At 44.2% G+C, this 17255-nt stretch overlaps 1 protein-coding gene across 1 annotated transcript in view; it reads right to left on the bottom strand.

Annotated features, from left to right (window-relative positions):
* Window positions 1-17034, bottom strand: part of GPRIN3 (GPRIN family member 3) — a 60546-nt gene extending 43512 nt beyond the window's left edge. The window contains exon 1 of the mRNA XM_089526125.1: window positions 16897-17034. The gene's annotated coding sequence lies outside the window, so the exon portion shown is untranslated. The remainder of the gene's footprint in view (window positions 1-16896) is intronic.
* Window positions 17035-17255: the final 221 nt, after the last annotated feature.

Raw genomic sequence — 17255 nt, 5'->3', positions numbered from 1 at the left:
GTTGGAACTGTGAACAGGATTTAGGCTGTAGTCTCCTCTGCATCACTGGAAATGTTGGATCTATAAATTTAAACAGTAAATAAATGTTCCTTGTTCCTCCCTCTGCTCATTTCTATATTTTTACATAATAGAAGAGAACCTTCAAAATCACCTTTTCCCAAAGATCAGGCTCTATGCCTGAATGGACTCATTAAAGCCTCCTATTTTTGTAGCCTAATTTTTAACATTGTGTCTCTGCATTACTTGTCACTAAGATAAAACTAAGAATTCTGATTCTGCTGCATTCCAAGCTTGAGATGTAAATCTGAGCATCCAGCAGCAGTTTGTCCTTGATTTATAAAGAGCTATGAAATATTTTGTCAAAAACGCAGTGGATTCCCACACATCCTCTCGGTGTTTAAAGATTCGAGCTACATTAAAAGGACTTTCTGATTCTGGCAGCCTTACTTGTTGGGACAGATAAATATCCACTGCAATGTCTTGCTGGGTTTTTCTTTGTTTTTTTCTTACATACAGACAAGCAGGCAAGCTCTGATCACAACATTGTTTATCCAAAGTCTCTTTACACAAGAAGCTAAGCTGTCCTCTGGCTAATTGTATGGCAGGGTACATAGGGAATCGTATCACAAAACGTGGGTCTTATAACAAGACTAGCTTTGACTAGGTTACTAGTTGCTGCCTTATAGGTATTTTGGATTACAATTCCCACCAACCATCAGGCCTGGAGATGATGATGTAATCTGTAGTCCAAAGCATCCGGTAGGCACCAAGGTTGGGAGTTGATGGCTTCAGAACAGTTAGTTTGTGTCAGACAAACTAGATCAATGGAGACTCCATATTCAGAGGCAGTATACTTCTAAATCACTCTGAGATTACACAGCTAGGAAAGAGAGTTGTCTGCATACTCTTCTTATAGTTTTCCCAGAAACGTCTGTCTGTTAGAACAGGACGCTGCTAGTCTAGATGGATCCTTGTTCATTTTTCTCATTTCAAGAAAAACCTGAAATGTTTCATTTCAAAGTTGCCACAATAGCTGGAAGGGGAAAAATAATTTGGAGGATTGCTCTACACTGCACATGAGCTCTAAATAAAAACAGCCTATGCTGTACAACTATGCAAACAGCAGTCTATATAAAACACAAAACCTGAGAATAAAACTATTTGGCTGTGCAAGGCCAAGGGCAACTCAGCAACTGAACTTTGCATGCAGTGGTCTCAGATTCAGTCCTAATATTTCCAGTCTGGGAAAGACGCTTCACCGAAACCCTGGAGAGCCATTGGCCACAGTCAGTGCAGAGGATAGTGAGCTAAATGGCTCTTGTCTAGTAAAGAGAAGCTTTCTGTATTCCTAGGAATTTGAATGTCTTGTCCTCAGTGCTCTCTTAAGCTCAAAGCAAGAAAATCTCCATTAAAGGGAAGTTTTGTTTTGTTTTTAAAAACATATGTGATTTTTTTTTTAAAAAAAGGCATTTTAAAACTGTGAATATATTCCTTTTTTTAAAATAAATGTTGTAAAGGCTCTACCATATGCTAGGCTGGACTATTTGTACATTTGGCCTAGTAATATCTACAAATCAAGCATCAACTCTCAGATTATTAAAAAGAGGCTGTCATACTTTGGACCTAATATGAAAGAACATGACTCTTTAGAAAATACAATAATGCTTGGTAAAGTGGGCAGCAATAGACCACACTACAGAATTATTGATTCAATCAAGGAGGCCACAGCCCTGAGTCTGTAAGACCTGAGCAGAGCAGGTGATGACCAGGGCTCTTGGAGGTCAAAGCTGACTTGCTGACCCGGATTCTTTCCCCCTCCCCCTCCAAATATCTATGGCACCCAGCCCTTAGGAAGGCCACAGTGAAGTCTGGTTTACACATGCTAAGCCATCACTTGATTTCTCTGTGCTTGATTCTCACCAGCCGACTATACAAACTGACTTTGTTGGAAAGTACTGACATCTAGGCGAAGGAGGGAATAAGATAACCCATTCTCACCAGAAAAGCCTTACTTGGTGTTGCAAGCAGTGAATCGACTCTGCATTTTAGGCCAAACTTTAATGAGCTGAGCTCTATCCCCAAATAGCTTCAGCGCCTTGGATAGGTCCTTTAAAGGTGAGACTGAAATCCAGAACAGATATGTGGGCCCGACAACATGGCAGCCACCAGCTACCACTGTTTACAGCAACCAAGTGAAAAATATGTGAAAGTGAACTGAGACCAACAATACAGTCTTATGGACTTCTATTAAAATCCAAGTCCCACCAAGTCCCATAGATATTGCTCTGTCATGAGCAAGCAAAGAATTGCAGCCACAACTGATGCTGCCCAGAAAAGTATGAGTAAGTTTAGGCCAAATTAGGATGAATTCAAAGTAATGGGGGATAATTTCCACTTCTAAGAGGCCCAGTGGAAAAGGGGATATGACTTCAGTAGTTTTTAGGATTTGAGGTTATCCAAACCAATAAATGTTTAGATGACATCTTGATTGGCTACCCCTCTAATGCAACTCTTGGGCAACAATACAGTTTCCGCAGATCCTCATGATGTTGAATACAAACCTAATAATCAAGTTTTGGTATATATTTTAAGAGAAATGTCCACTTCATTATGATGAAAAAGTAAGTGTCTCACACAGTCCTACCCTTTGCTTTCTGCTTTTTCTTTGGGGTAAGAATGATGACTGGGAAGAAAAAAGAGAGTGAAAGGGTACAATCCAAACTACAGCTAATCCCCTGGCTGTTTCCTTGATGGATTAAATGGGAAGGTTCTGAAATGATTTAATCATGGTCTTATTAGTACCAGCATAGAAAGAAAAATATGTGGTCCATATGAGAGGTCTATTCATATCTGACAGACAAAGGCAGTCCAAGGGGGTGTTCCCACTTGGCAGATGAAACAGATTATATTGGCGCGATTCTGATTCGGATTATGTTCCGGGAATAATTCAATTTTTTTCCATCGTTTCCATTACGAAAAGGGGCAAATTACCTCGATTCTTTAGACCCTGTTTTCGTTCCCATTTATTTTAAATCACTTTATTTTAAAGCGGATTAACTTGCTCCCCATTCCCATTTGTTTCCGCAAGCTGTCAATCAAGCGCGTAGGCTTCAGACGTCACAAGTCTTGGGTTTTTTTTGGGGGGGGGGGCAGCCAATGAAAATTGGCTGCATTCGAGGTTCTTGTGTTGTGTCTCCCCAGACTAGAAGGAGCCTCTATTCGTCTTCTTCTGTGTCTCCTCATATTAACTGCCATAACTCAGTGCTAGGGAATCCTGGGAATGGTAGTTTATTATGGCACCATCACTCTCTGGCAGAGGAGGATAAATGTCTCACAAACACAACAGTTCCCATAATTCCTTAGTACTGAGCCAGGGCTGGTTAAGGGGTCTCAAATTGTATTATTTCTACAGTGGGTTTTGAACTACAGATGAGTTATTTTTCATGAATTAAAAAAGTTGTTACTTTATAATTTACTTTAGAAATACACATACACACACAAATATAAAGCCTACTGTTTCAGTGGAGAGAGACTCTGCATCCAAAGTCCAGGGTTGGAATACACACACACACACACACACACACACACACACACACACACACAACCTACTGTTTCAGTGGAGAGAGACGCTGCATTCAAAGCCCAGGCTTGGCAAATCAGATCAAGGGGGAAAGGCAGCAGGCTTCAGTGGGGAGAGACTCTTTGGGGAAGAGAGAAGAGAATGCTCGACCCCCCCCTCTGATCCCTGGGTGTCCAGGCTCTGCTGTGTCTTCCCATAGTTCCTCTGGGAAAGAGGAAAGGAGCCTCCATTCCCCCAAATCCCTTTGCCTGCCCCATTGCTCCCTGGGCTGTCTGGGGGGTGATCAAGCAGGCATGTACTGCAAAGCCCATCTGCTGCTCAGGCGCTCAGGCAGAGGCGAAAAAAGAAAAAAATAATAGTTTAAAATGGTGTTCAATGGCTCTCCTCACACATCGGTCTATGAATGTGGAGCAGAGGGGAGGTTGCAATCCACCGGGGTAAAGGCTATGCGAATGGAAGAAAATGGTGCTGGCGATGCAGAAAGAGAACAAAGAGGGTGACACCCCCAGGCCAGCCCCTTGAGTGCTGCTCCTCCCATCTCCTGGTTCCCGAATCAGACACCCTTGTCGTTCCCATTCGGATACCGCGAATCGGACCCCAGGAGCAAAAATAATCTGCTTTAAAACCTACTGTTTTTTTAAAGCAGTTTATAGGCACATAATCCTGATTATACAATAAAACCCGAATCAGATTCGAAACTGAATGGGAACGATTCCGGGGCAATGGGGAACAGATTCGGGGTTAAATGAGAACGATGCCCACTTAATTTGCATCCTAATCCACATTTTAGGCCAGTGGGAACGCCACCTAAAATGAAATTGGAAAGTGCTGCAGCAATGTTATGAGACAGATTTTTTTAAAAAGTGAGACTAATTAGCCAATAGCTCAAAATGCAAGAGAATGTGGCAGTGCGTCTGTTAACCCAGAATCTTTTATGCTTTTGATTCTAAGGCCTGCTGTGCCTCAACACCGCAGCAGGCTAGGAGGCCTGGTGCCAACTCAATACTTCACAAAATGAAGGATGCAGCAGAGCAAGCCTAGAGCATTCCAGGAACTGCAGTATTACAGTATGTTGACATTTGATGGGTAAAAAGAATTAGAGTGAAAAATGAACTGGCAACACTTAACTACCGACCAGAATCCTCTGTCACATTGGTTCTCAAACTTTGCCCCCCCAGATGTTCTGGATGTCAGACCCCAAAATTTCTGACTGTTGCCAAGCTATCTGGGGCTTCTGGGAGCTGCATTCTAAAAGACCTGGAGGACCAAAATTTGGGAATCACTGTTCCATCATAATGTTACATAACTTTATGTATACATAGGCCTGTTACAGACTGCCAAAATAAAGCTGCTTCGGGTCTCTTTGGAGGTATGCTATTTAAATGATGCATGCACCCTAAGAATCCGGAAGCTGCACCAAAGCTGCACTTCAGTGCTTAGGAATGGAGTGTAGCTTTGGCGCAACCTCCGGACTCTTAGGACCCATGCATCATTTAAATAGCATACCTCCAAAGAGACCCGAAGCAGCTTTATTTTGGCAGTCTGTAACAGGCCTTAGCTAAGTAGCTAGGGTTGCCATATCCCGCCGGGGGGGGCAGGACAATCCCGGTTTGGGCGGTGCCGTCCTGGTCCCGGTCCGGCTTGGCGCCCAAACCGGGATGGCCCCGCCCACCGCGGCCACCTCAGCCCCCGCGGCGGCTCCAAGGCCTTGCTGAGGCCTGGGAAGGCTCTCTGCGGTCGGAGCTCCGACTGCAGGGTCCTCCAAGGCCTCCGCGAGGCCAGGGAGGAGGAGGAGGCCGCTTCCCACCGCGGCGATGGCCGCGATGAGGGGCGGCCCCCGCCTCCTTCCCGGCCTGGGAGCCGGCCGAGGCTTCCTCCCAGACTGGGAGGAGGAGGAGGCCGCTTCCCACCGCGGCGATGGCCGCGATGAGGGGCGGCCCCCGCCTCCTTCCCGGCCTGGGAGCCGGCCGAGGCTTCCTCCCAGACCGGGAGGAGGAGGAGGCCGCTTCCCACCGTGGCGATGGCCGCGATGAGGGGCGGCCCCCGCCTCCTTTCCAGCCTGGGAGCCGGCCGAGGCTTCCTCCCAGACCGGGAGGAGGAGGAGGCCGCTTCCCACTGCGGCGATGGCTGCGATGAGGGGCGGCCCCCGCCTCCTTCCTGGCCTGGGAGCTGGCCGAGGCTTCCTCCCATACCGGGAGGAGGAGGAAGACGCTTCCCTTCGCGGCAATCGCCGCAATGAGGGGCGTCCCCCGCCTCTTTCCCGGCCTGGGAGGAAGCCTGGGCCGGTGATCGCGGAGCCCTGGAAGGCCTCGCCAGGGCTTGGGAGACACTGTCTCCCAGGCCCCAGCGAGGCCTTGGACAATGTTTTGAAATGTAGGACCTTTTTTAAAAATTTCCTGGCCAGGATTTTTTTTTAAAAAAGGTCCTACATTTTGAAACATCGTCCTACATTTGTCCTAGTTTGGAGGTCCTTGGGGATGGCAACCCTATAAGTAGCAAAGGTGCTAAGAAACTCTTTTGGTGAATTGCAAAAAATGTGCAATAGGACACCGACAAGAGAGTCCCAATGAGCATCGACACTCCCTAGTTGGTTGTGCATTTGTAGTAATGTAACAACAGCCCTTTACTAGATACAGATATTTTGGAACTAAGTCTAATTCTGGAGAATGTAAGGTTACTTACAAAGGCCTAAATTCCCAAGGGGATTATGGCCATCATCATTATCCATCATCATAATCAGTTTCATGGTCTACTCAGGTGTACCCAACTGGAGTTTTGGACCAACAAGACCAGATTCTATTCAAGAATCTAGGAATCAGTGAATTCTTGCCAGATAACATGGCTCATCTAAAGTAGTTTCACATCATCATCGTAATTATTATCACTGTCTCATTATTATTATTATTGGTTTCACAGCCTACCAAGTATTGCCAACTGGAGTTCATGAATCAGTAAGTTATCATGAGATAACATGGCACATTCCAAGTAGTGTATTTTCTTCTTATGGGAGCGCCTTCTCCCATATTGTCTGCCCCGCCCCTTACGGTCCTCTGGGAAGAATTTACTTCAGTCTAAAAAATCCAGACTGTCCACAGTTTCCCGGAAGGCCTTCTCCACTGCTGCTCCAAGGCTATGGAATGACCTGCCAGAGGAGATCTGCCACATTACCACCCTGGCGGCCTTTAAAAAGGCCATTAAGATAGATCTCTTCTGGCAGGCCTTTCCAAACTAGCCTCTCTTCTCCAAGTATGATGCAGCTTATTGCCTCCTATTTTAGAGTCTTTCTTAGATTTCCCCCCAACTTTGTTGATCTTATCACAATGTTTTTATATCGTAAATAATTTAATTTAGTTTTATAATCAGGGATGGGAGGTTGGGCGGGGGATTAATTTTAACTAGATTTGATATGTAATACACTGTTTTTAGATGTTGTAACCCACCTTGATTCCCCATGAAAAGGCGGGCTATAAATAAATCATTATCATTATCATTATCATTATCATCATCATCATCATCATCACTATTATTATTAATAATTATTATTATTGCTGATTCTTTGCACTATTATTACACTATTATTATTCATGATTATTGTTATTCTGATACCCATTGGAAGACCAAAAGCAATTTACAACAAAATAGAGAAAACCTTCCCTAAAAACAAATTTAAAACAGTGTTACTGATTGCTGGAATAAAGAAAAAGCAATTTTGAAAACCAAAGGCCACATGGCCATATGTTCAGACTTGCAAAATGCAGTCATAGTTTGGTTCATGTTCCAAGCAGTCTTCAAAGACAGCCCATGTGGACTGGGGCATGTGGAACTACAACAATCTCTGTCTGCCAAGCAGAAGACCAAGCTTCTTCCCATATATATATGGATTGCATGTGTGCCAGGCTTGCTGCATTTATGTTTATTTTTAGGTTATCATATACCCTTGACTGAAGAACGGCATACTCCTTCTATCTGGGATGGCTGTTCTCTTCCACCAGCATGCAGCTTCGGGAAGAATGCACATGGAGCAGTGAGGGAAGAAGAAGACACCCAGCTAGCCAGCCAGATCAGCCAAATCAACCCTGGTGATCAATGGGGTGACAGATGTCGCAGCCAGATCGCTGTCACATTTATTTTTAGGACTAGTGGTTTGAATGTTGAACTATGACTCTAGAGACCAGGGTACAATTCCCTGCTTGGCCATAAAACCCACTGGGTGACCTTGGGCAAGTCACATCACCTCAGCCTCCAGGCAAGATAAACCTGGATAGGAGCACATTAGGTTCGCCACAAGTCATAAACGACTAGGAGGCACACAACAACTACACTCACATTATCATGTGTATTAACTGATGTCAAGCTAGTTTTCCTACAAAATTTATCTTTCAAAAATTTATCTTTATCTTTCAAAAACCCTCATGCATGCCTATGGTTTGCCATTTCTTTTTCTTCTCTCCTTGCACTTATTACTCTTCTACATCACCTATCCTGAGGTCGGCACTTAGGTGGGTCTGGGTCAATATTCTACCCCCAACCTTCCAGAACTCTCTGTTTCTCTGTGTGTGTGTTTCTTCAAGTCACCTGTCAACTTATGGCTAGCCCATGAATTTCATATTCTTAGGCAAGGAATGCTCAGATATGGTTTTGCCAGTTCTTTCCTCTGAAACATAGCCTAGAGTACCTAGCATTCCTTGGTGGTCTCCCATTCAAGGACTAACCAGGGCTGATCCTGCTTAGTGTCTAAGATCAGATAGCATTTAGTGCCTTTAGGGCTGTATAGACTTTACAGAGGATGTACAGTATACTGTACAGGGGATGTATAGACTGCCAAAAATGCCAAACAAACCCGGAAGTGGATTAATGTCCATTTCTGGTTTTGAAAATCTGATCTTTTTTTTAATTTTTTTTTAAATAGTGCAGAGAGCAGGGGCTAGGTGCTTTAAAAGCTGAATTGCCACTCCTGGGGTCCATTCACACTACAGAGTTATAGCACTATTATTCTACTTTAACCGCTGTCATTCCATCCTGTAGAATTCTGGGGTTTGTAGTTTGAAAAGGCATTGGAGCTCTCTGGTTCAGAATTTTAAATGCCTCTGTCTAAACTGAGAATTCCAGGAGTTCATGGGTTGTGTGAACTGGTCCCCAGAAGCTTGCCGGGGGAGCGGGGAAAGAGTCACAAACACGCCTTTTTAGTTGGGACATTATTTTCAAGCAATTCCTTAGACTCAAGTTAGTACATTCTTCGACTCAACCCAACACACACTGAAGCAGCTGCACTTTCTTTGGGTGTCCAGTTGGCAAATCAACTCTTCTTGGCAGAGATCTGCTGAAATCTAGCTGAACTGCAGTATGAGCACACAATGAAGTTTACTAGATGCATGCCAAAAGCTGCGGGGACTTGATCACCTTGCATATCAGTATGTCCCTGACCCAAAAATGGAAGGTGCTCTAGCACAAGAGGAAACTGCTTGTGCACTGGGATAGCCGCACTGTCTTGGACAAGACAGAGAGAGCAGTCAGTCACTGAGGATTGGTCTGCAACAGAAAAATATGGGGAAACTTCTCCTAGACTGCATCAATTTACATCTCAGGTGCACACATAAGGTGTATTTGTGAGTGAGTGAGAAAGAAGAGATATGCTTGAATGAGTCCTGAAAGTGCGTGAGGAGCCTTTGCACCTATAAAACTAGTACATCAAACAAGGGCAGATGGTTGTTCCACGTTGGGGGAGTAGTAAATCCACTCTGGTCTTTTGTCTGAAATTTACAGAAATTATCAAAGATGCTGAACAGAAAGGATCAGGTTATTGCTGAAGTGGATTTATGCAGCACTGTTGGTTGTAAAGAGATCACTGACTTTACTTTTATTAAAATGATAACCTAGACCACACCTCTGTAACATGCAGTTCTCTAATCGCAAGTGGGCCTTTTAAAAACTATTTCCTTTTCTCTCATACACAACTCATACACAACCCCCTTATGACAACCCTGTAAGATAGGTTAGGTTTAGAGACACTAATGCTTTGAAACTAGCTCTTTACCTCCCTGCATGTTCATCACTAAACTAGAAGTTGCTTCTAGGTCCTCAAAGAATTAAACCAAAACTGGTCCATTTCTTCTGTTTTCTGTAACAAGGTATTTTACTAGTTAGTCACCATGGTGTAGTGGTTTCAGTCCTGGACTATGACTCAGATGGGCTAGTGTTCAACCCCAGCTTAGCTATGGAAACCTACTGGGCAATCCTAGGCTAGTCACACTCTCTTGGCCTTACAAGATGGCAATTGCAAACCTCCTTTGCAAATATCTTTCTAAGAGAACTCTAGGATAGGCTCCATCCATCCCTTTATTCATACTTCACCTTTTTCTCACACTGAGACTCAAAGTGCAATAAAATAATAAGGCAAAATAACAAAAGACACAATAAATACACATGTATGCCAAGGGATCTTGTACTGCCTTTGAGACTAATCTCAGTTTGCATACTGATATTCCAGACTAATTTGACTATGTCTCTGAATAAAAACATGTATGATTAAAAACATAAAAGTTGTGATTAAAACAGTATTAAACAACAGAATTAAAACCATTGGAATGTTACTTATAAAAAATGTAACCAACAAAAATAGTCCTTTAAAGTAACAAAACAGTTACTTTGAAACAAAGCAGTATAAGCACTACAGCATCACCCAAAAGGATTGCTGAAATAAAAAAGATCATCAACTGCCCCCCAAAACAAAGAAGGACCCATCCTAACCTCCCTGGGAAGGGGGGGAGACATTCTAGGGAGGAGCAGCCACAGAAAAGGCTCTCTCTCACGTTCCCACCGAATGTATTAGTAAAGATGATGGGATGCAGAGAAATACCCCCTTGAAGTTCTTGGAGTCCAGGCATATGGAAGAGTTATGGTCCTTCAGACAGCCTGGACTTGAGCCTTATAGTATGAAGATTTGCCATGAATCATAAGTCCACTCGAAGGCACACAATTACAGCAGTGCAGGGGTGATGTGTATGAAGATGCTTGTTCTTCAGCTCCAGCTACTTTACATCCTTAAAATCCATGGTGGGTGGGACCCTAACTGCCTTCCCTTCCTGACATATCACAGGATCAAATTCATCCAGTGCCTGAGCACCACCATTCCCTCAAACTTTACAGGTGCCAGAGCCTAAACCTATCTGGAAAGACATATACAACCAAGATAGCATCTTTAGCTTAGCTTATGGGTACAGCTGATAAGCATGTCCTAGTTGAGGGAGCGTGCATAAAGTGTTGGAGAAACCACAGTGGGAGAAAAGTGTTGGTGGTATTTACTGTTGAGTCTACATTGACTTATGGTTACCCTATGAATGAGAGCTCCAAGAGCCTTGCTCATCGTCCTCCCTGTTAGGGCCACAAGAGAGCCCTGGAGGCGCAATGATTAAATGCCAGTACTGCAGCCACAAGGTTGTGAGTTCGCTCCCAGGGCTCCAAGGTTGACTCAGCCTTCCATCCTTTAGTAGGATGGTAAAATGAGCACCCAGCTTGTTGGGAGCAACTGGCTTACACCCTGTAAACTGCCCAGAGAGTGTGGAGTTCACTAATAAGTGTATAAAAATGTACATGTTATTGCTATTACTATTTCTTGATTAAATCAATCCACCTTCCCTTTTCTCCATTGCCTTCCATTTTAGCAAACATTATCACCCCCCCAAGACTCACATTACCTCATGATCTGTCCAAAGTACAACTGTCTCAATTTAGGTATTTTTGCTTCTAGTGAGAGCAGGCTTGGTTTGCCCTAAGACCCATTTGTCTTCTGAGATATAAATAAGATATACATAACAAATAGGGCTCACAAGAAAGAGGCAACTTCTGTATCCACTGAAGGCTACACAAACACATCTCAGCTACTGCCAAATCCATTGCTTTGGAGATGAAGCAAGAAAACCTTCAATTTTTCATTTAAAAATTTCCTATGCTCCTAGAACCCATTTACACTACACAATTATAGTGCTATATTTCACAAATGTCATGACAAAATGCTATGGACTCTTGGGATTTGTAGTCTGGTGAAGCACTCAAGCTCTCTGTCTGAGAATTCTATATGCCACTCTAAACTTCAAATCCCAGAATTCCACATGATGGAACCATGACAGTAAAATGGAATCTTAGTTCTACAGCTGTGTAGTGTGAATAGGCCTCTTCTTTATAAGTGTGGGGCCATACAGACCACCTCAAAGGGGTGGTATGCAGCCTCCTCTTTACTGGCTGGATCGGGGCTCCTTTTTGTGCTCTCCAAGAATTGCCATAGCCGCAGTGGCGTGGCTTTATGACACCCCTTCGGTACTGCATCATATGGATGCCCCATGTGGACCAGAATGCGCCAAAATGGAGGCAGAGTTAGGGCATCCAGTGCCCTAACTCCGCCCACAGGTCAGCACAAAGTGCCGGTCTGTATTATAGGGCCTGAATCAAGCTTCCAGGAAGGGAGGGGGGGAATAAAATCACAAGGGGACATGTATCCTATTGGCTGGCTGTTGCACCCCCCCCCCCACACACAGACCTTTCTAATGGGTAGACCCATGTATCCATTCCCTCTTTGCTCATGTGAAAAGTGATGGGTTTGAAGAGGAGCACTTTCTCCATATATGGAGGTTCTCCACATGAGCCAGAACTCTGATTTTCCAAAATTCTGGCTTACAAGTATATTCTCAATGCATACAAATCTCTTCTTCAAATCCTTCACTTTTCATATAAGCAAAGCATAGGAGGGAGGGAGCAGGTTCTGCTATTTGTTTTACTTAATGCATATACAGAACACTTGAACAGAACACAAACCACTCTGACAGCACCATTTTAGTGTATATAGAATATGATCCAGGCCTTTGAGGGGGGATGTATTTATTTATTTATTTTAAATTTTAAATGGAAGAATGCATTCCCCTCCTCCAAAACTTGACCCTTGTTTCATCCTTTCAATCAAGTTGAGTTGTTCACTTTGTTTAACAAGACTAGTAATTTCCTACTTCTGGGAGGCTTTTTGGAGCAGAGCTTGCAATGTTAAGCCTGAAAATTAATTTGTTAAGGTTGACCATTAAAAATGGTCATTGCTGTTAATACTGATAACTTGCCATTTATTTTTTTTAATGGTGACAATTTTCTACTTAATTCATTAGTTTATAAATGTATGAGTTTTTAGAAAGAATGGAATGTAGGTTGTCACTGTTGCCCCCTAGTGGCACATTCTGTTATGGATTCTTCAAATGAGGGTGGGTTTTTTTTGGTCGTTTTAGGTTGCCTTTCCTTTTTCTGAAACCCTGTAATACTGAGCTGCAGCAATAAGTGGCAATACTTTCTTTCAGGGGAGTTGAATCAAGGACAGATTGGAAATATTATTGATTGGAAATATTTTGATTGCCTCTAAACATACTCACAGCAATATGATAAACAACAACCCTACTTCCTCTATCTTCCCATTAACTTAGAATCAAGAAATGTGACCTGTAAAGATCAGTGCCATGGTACATGTTTTGCACACAAGGACCTGAAGGCCCAAGAAACAAGTTAGCGGATAACTAATTGCATTTAGCTATTTATTATGCTAATGAATGTCTGCTTACCAACAAATTAATCTGTTATGCCTCATTGGAGGGAGGGGATGCCAAATGAGGACACAACTACAGTGGCAGTAACTGGTTTCCAATCCAGTGAGTCTCTCCTGGTTTTTGTTCAGTCAGTAAAGGAGCTATCCAAGCTGCTACACCTGATTCCCAAAATAAGTTCAAAACTCTGCATTGTTCCTTTAAATTCAGACTAAAACCCATAGTCGGTTCTAGATCCCACTGATATGGAAGCCACCAGCTATCACTGCACAACTAGTTAGGCTCAACTAGTTATTTTAAAATGCTGTTAGTCTTCATGTACAACCCATGTGGTTTACATTTTCATTTAAAGAAAGAAGCAAATGTGAAAGTCCAACTTCCATGTATTAAGGAGGGGGGAGGCTTACAGAAAGGGCATCACCAATAAAATAATGTCTCCAAGACATGTTTTTACTATGGTACCTTGCATGTTAGATTGCAGCTAATGTGGTGTTTGCAAAACCTAATAATCAAGCAGTACCTTATTTTAATAAGGTTTCTGAGTTCTGAGTGTGAGGCAGTGCAATGTGCCGTAGTTCTACGCTCCTATCCTCCCCTGAAAGAACTCCACAAAGAGGTCTATCTATTCTCCTAGCAACCCTGTGAGTTCAGTGAGCATGACAAGACAGCAGTCTGTCCAATGTCACTCAAAGCAGCTTCACAGCTGAGCAGAGACTTGGCTTTCCCATTCAAACACACATACCCAACAACATCGCACCCCATTGCCTTTGCTGAGATCTTCATATGACTCACCCAGGCTTCTGTGTGCTTCTACTATCAGCGTAGCAAGCCAGTAGGTCTGAACACCAACAAGCTTAAGATGACATCTAGTCAAAGACACATTTCACACATGGCAGAAATAAACAAACGTGCCAGGAGATGCAAGGGTTAACAAGAGGAACAGAAATGTTGGCAGCGTATCATTATTCTGCACACAGACATGTCTTCTCCCATTCCTGACACCATCGCACCCCTCATTAAGTCAAGGACTGAGACCATCAATATCCTCTGTGAGAATTAATGAGGGATGCCACAAGATCACAATTCGGCTTCTTCCTAGGCTCTTGCCTTGTTTCCCCATCACCTGTACCAGGGCAGCATTTCTATGCCATGACAGTGGTGTTGCTATGGTAATGACTCTTCTCTACTAGATGGCAAACACACAGGCACACACCAACAAACCCAAACATACTGCAGCAAAACGACAAAAAGGGCACAATCCAGAAGGAACTTCTCCTGCACAAGGCTCTTACGCACCTCCTACGCATCTTAATAAGGTACTGTGTTGATAGGGGAACTTCCAGCCAGCCAGATACTTTTGTCCATAGAAAGCCCCCCAAATAGGACACATTGCTATCTTTCTTTCTTTCTTTCTTTCTTTCTTTCTTTCTTTCTTTACTAATAAATAAATCTGGAATTTCATCTCTTCATTTGTTATGGGTCCTTCATTTATCAAAAAATATGATGAAGTCAATAAAGCTAATTGCCTTCTCTGGACACACAGATCGCTTTGCACTGCTCAGGTTTGTCTATAGACAAGGCAACCCCTGGAAACAGGAAGAGAAAACTCAACCTGTTTGCTTAAAGATAAGGAAGCAAAACTTTGCACTCCATTAAACCCTCTCTCTCCATGTTTTGAGCTAAACCTCTTCCTCCACTGATTCATACCTCTTGCTGATTTATACATTCACAAGTTTTCGAGGTGGGAAAAGGTTCAGAATCACAAAGGTAAAGAAAGTCTAGCTCTGGATCAAATGGTGATGTTATGGTCGTTTTAGTGGGATCCAGCATATCAGATGGGAAAACAGGGGTTAGTAACTAAATATATATCCATCGTAAGACTGGGTTCCCACAAAGCTAAAATGCTTTACTCACTGCCCCCAGCTGCCAGTTAAAATCTCTCCCTTGTTTTATGGCTGCTGACATTATTCTTATGAATGGGCAAAGCAGGATGGTTGGTATGTACTGGAAACACCGGCTGAGCAGCTCCACGCAAGTTTCAGTTTAGTTCTTTTTACAGCATAACCAGCAGCAGAGGCTGAAGATTTACTCTTAAGTCTTTGGGATGACCACTATCACAACCACAACATTTACTGTATTTATAATGCCCTTTCCACAGAAGCGTGAAACAAGACATTTGTGCAAGACACAACCTAAGCAGCAAAAGCATCTGGCCTCTCATCTTGACCTTGCAGCTGGGAAAAGTCCTCTCCCACACTTCATTTTCAGAAATATTCAGCCACCCAAGTCACTCATAAAGAGTTTGTACACATGTCCTGCGTCTGGGCCTGAATCCAGTTCATTTTATTCGCCTGGCTTCCCTGCGGTAGCCAGCATTGCAAGTGTCCTCCAGTTCCTTTCAGGGGTGAAATAATAATGCTTAAAGGCATCACAGCTTTGGGAAGGAACCCAAATCACTCATGCAATGGATGGATGAAAAATATAGCCAGTTGCACCAGATGCAAATTAGATCCACTGAAAAGGATTGAGAAAGAAATCACTGGATCCCCCCCTCCCCATTTCATATATATTTCCCTCTGTCCTTCTTTCCCCCAAACAGAAGTGTACAGCAACCCTTTCCTTGCCTCTCTTAACAAAGGGTCAGGACTGAACTTCTTTGCAAAGTTCACCTCTAGGGTGCAAGTTGTTTTTTCCTGCTTAACCCTAGATCCATTCCCTTTGGTTGGTTTACACATTTAAAGGGAACATATATTCAGTGGTAGCCGTAGTGACAGCCAGCCTGGCCTAGTGGTTTGAGCCTTATGACTCTGGGGACCAGGGTTCGAATCCCAGCTGGAGCATGTAAACCCACTTTCTTAGCCCCACAGGATGGCAATGGCAAGCCGCCTCTGAAGAAATATTGCCAAGAAAAACCCATGACAGATTCCTTAGGCTCACCATAAACAAAAATGACTTGAAGGCACATCACAACAACAACAACAACAACAACAACAACAACACAGCCCTGTTGGCCATAGAACAAAGTACTCTGACATCCCAAATCCCCCGAGCAGTGATACCTGTTTTTTGACCCAGTATTTGGACCATTCTGGTGGATTTGGGATGTTATGGTCCATTGAAAAGCAATGAGGGCAGCAAGGAACCGCTTGGTTGTCTTTTGTTTTTCTTTTTAAGGTGGAAAGCTTTTCAAGGGGGAGCAGGTTTCTTTCTTGGTTTTTAAAAAGGAGGTGCAGTGTGATGAGAAACTCTCCCCTGACTCTTGGAGTTCGACTCCATGGAGGTGAATAGCCTTTCGGACTGCAACCTTGGCAGCTCCACAAGGTCCTTCTTCCCAGGAAAGGGAGCCAAGGGCTGCAGAATCCCCTCCACATCAGAGAGGGATGGAAGAGAGAGAGAGATGTGTGTGTGTATCTATAGCTATATATACATACACACACGACTTGAGGGCGGTTAACAACAAAACACACACACACAAATATATACACGCATGCACTCACACACTTCTATATACACATGTACACACATATACATTATACACAAATATATTACACACAGACACAGACACATATGTATACAACAGCAACAAAGCACACACACACAGCCAAGACAGAGCCAGGGGGGCAGGTGACACTCTCTCAGCCTCTCTTGCCAGCAGGGGAAGGCAAGGGCAGCAGCCCCTCTGAGCCCGGTCTTGCCAAGGGGTCCTCCGGGGACCAGGGTCCAGGGAGGGCGCCTGCTGCTTACCTGCCGGGAGCCTGGCCCTCCGCCTCCGCCTCCGCCGCCGCCGCCAGAGGAGGAAGCAGGCTGCCCTCGCCGCGCAGCAGCTCCGCATCGGAGCAGAGCCAGGGCCGCCCCCAACAAGGCCAAGGCCAAGGCTGCTGCCAGAAGGACCAGGCGGGAAGGAAGCGCGGCTGCTGCTGCTGGGGCTTTTGCCTCGCCCGCCTCTCTCTCTCTCGGGCAGCTCTGCCTTCTTGAGGGCGGCGCAGGTGCCTCCGGAGGAAGAGGGAGAGGCGGCGCTCTCAGGGCAGACAGGGAGGGAGGGAGGCAGGCTTCTGCCTGGAGACGAAGAAGCCGGTGGTGCCTCCCAGGAGCCCCGCCTCCCT

This window comes from Sceloporus occidentalis, unplaced genomic scaffold (genome assembly GCF_023333645.1).
Source record: "Sceloporus occidentalis isolate IW3139 unplaced genomic scaffold, rSceOcc1.0.p SCAF_5, whole genome shotgun sequence".
In the NCBI taxonomy this organism is placed as follows: Eukaryota; Metazoa; Chordata; class Lepidosauria; order Squamata; family Phrynosomatidae; genus Sceloporus; species Sceloporus occidentalis.
This window is presented reverse-complemented; position numbering and strand designations above follow the sequence as displayed.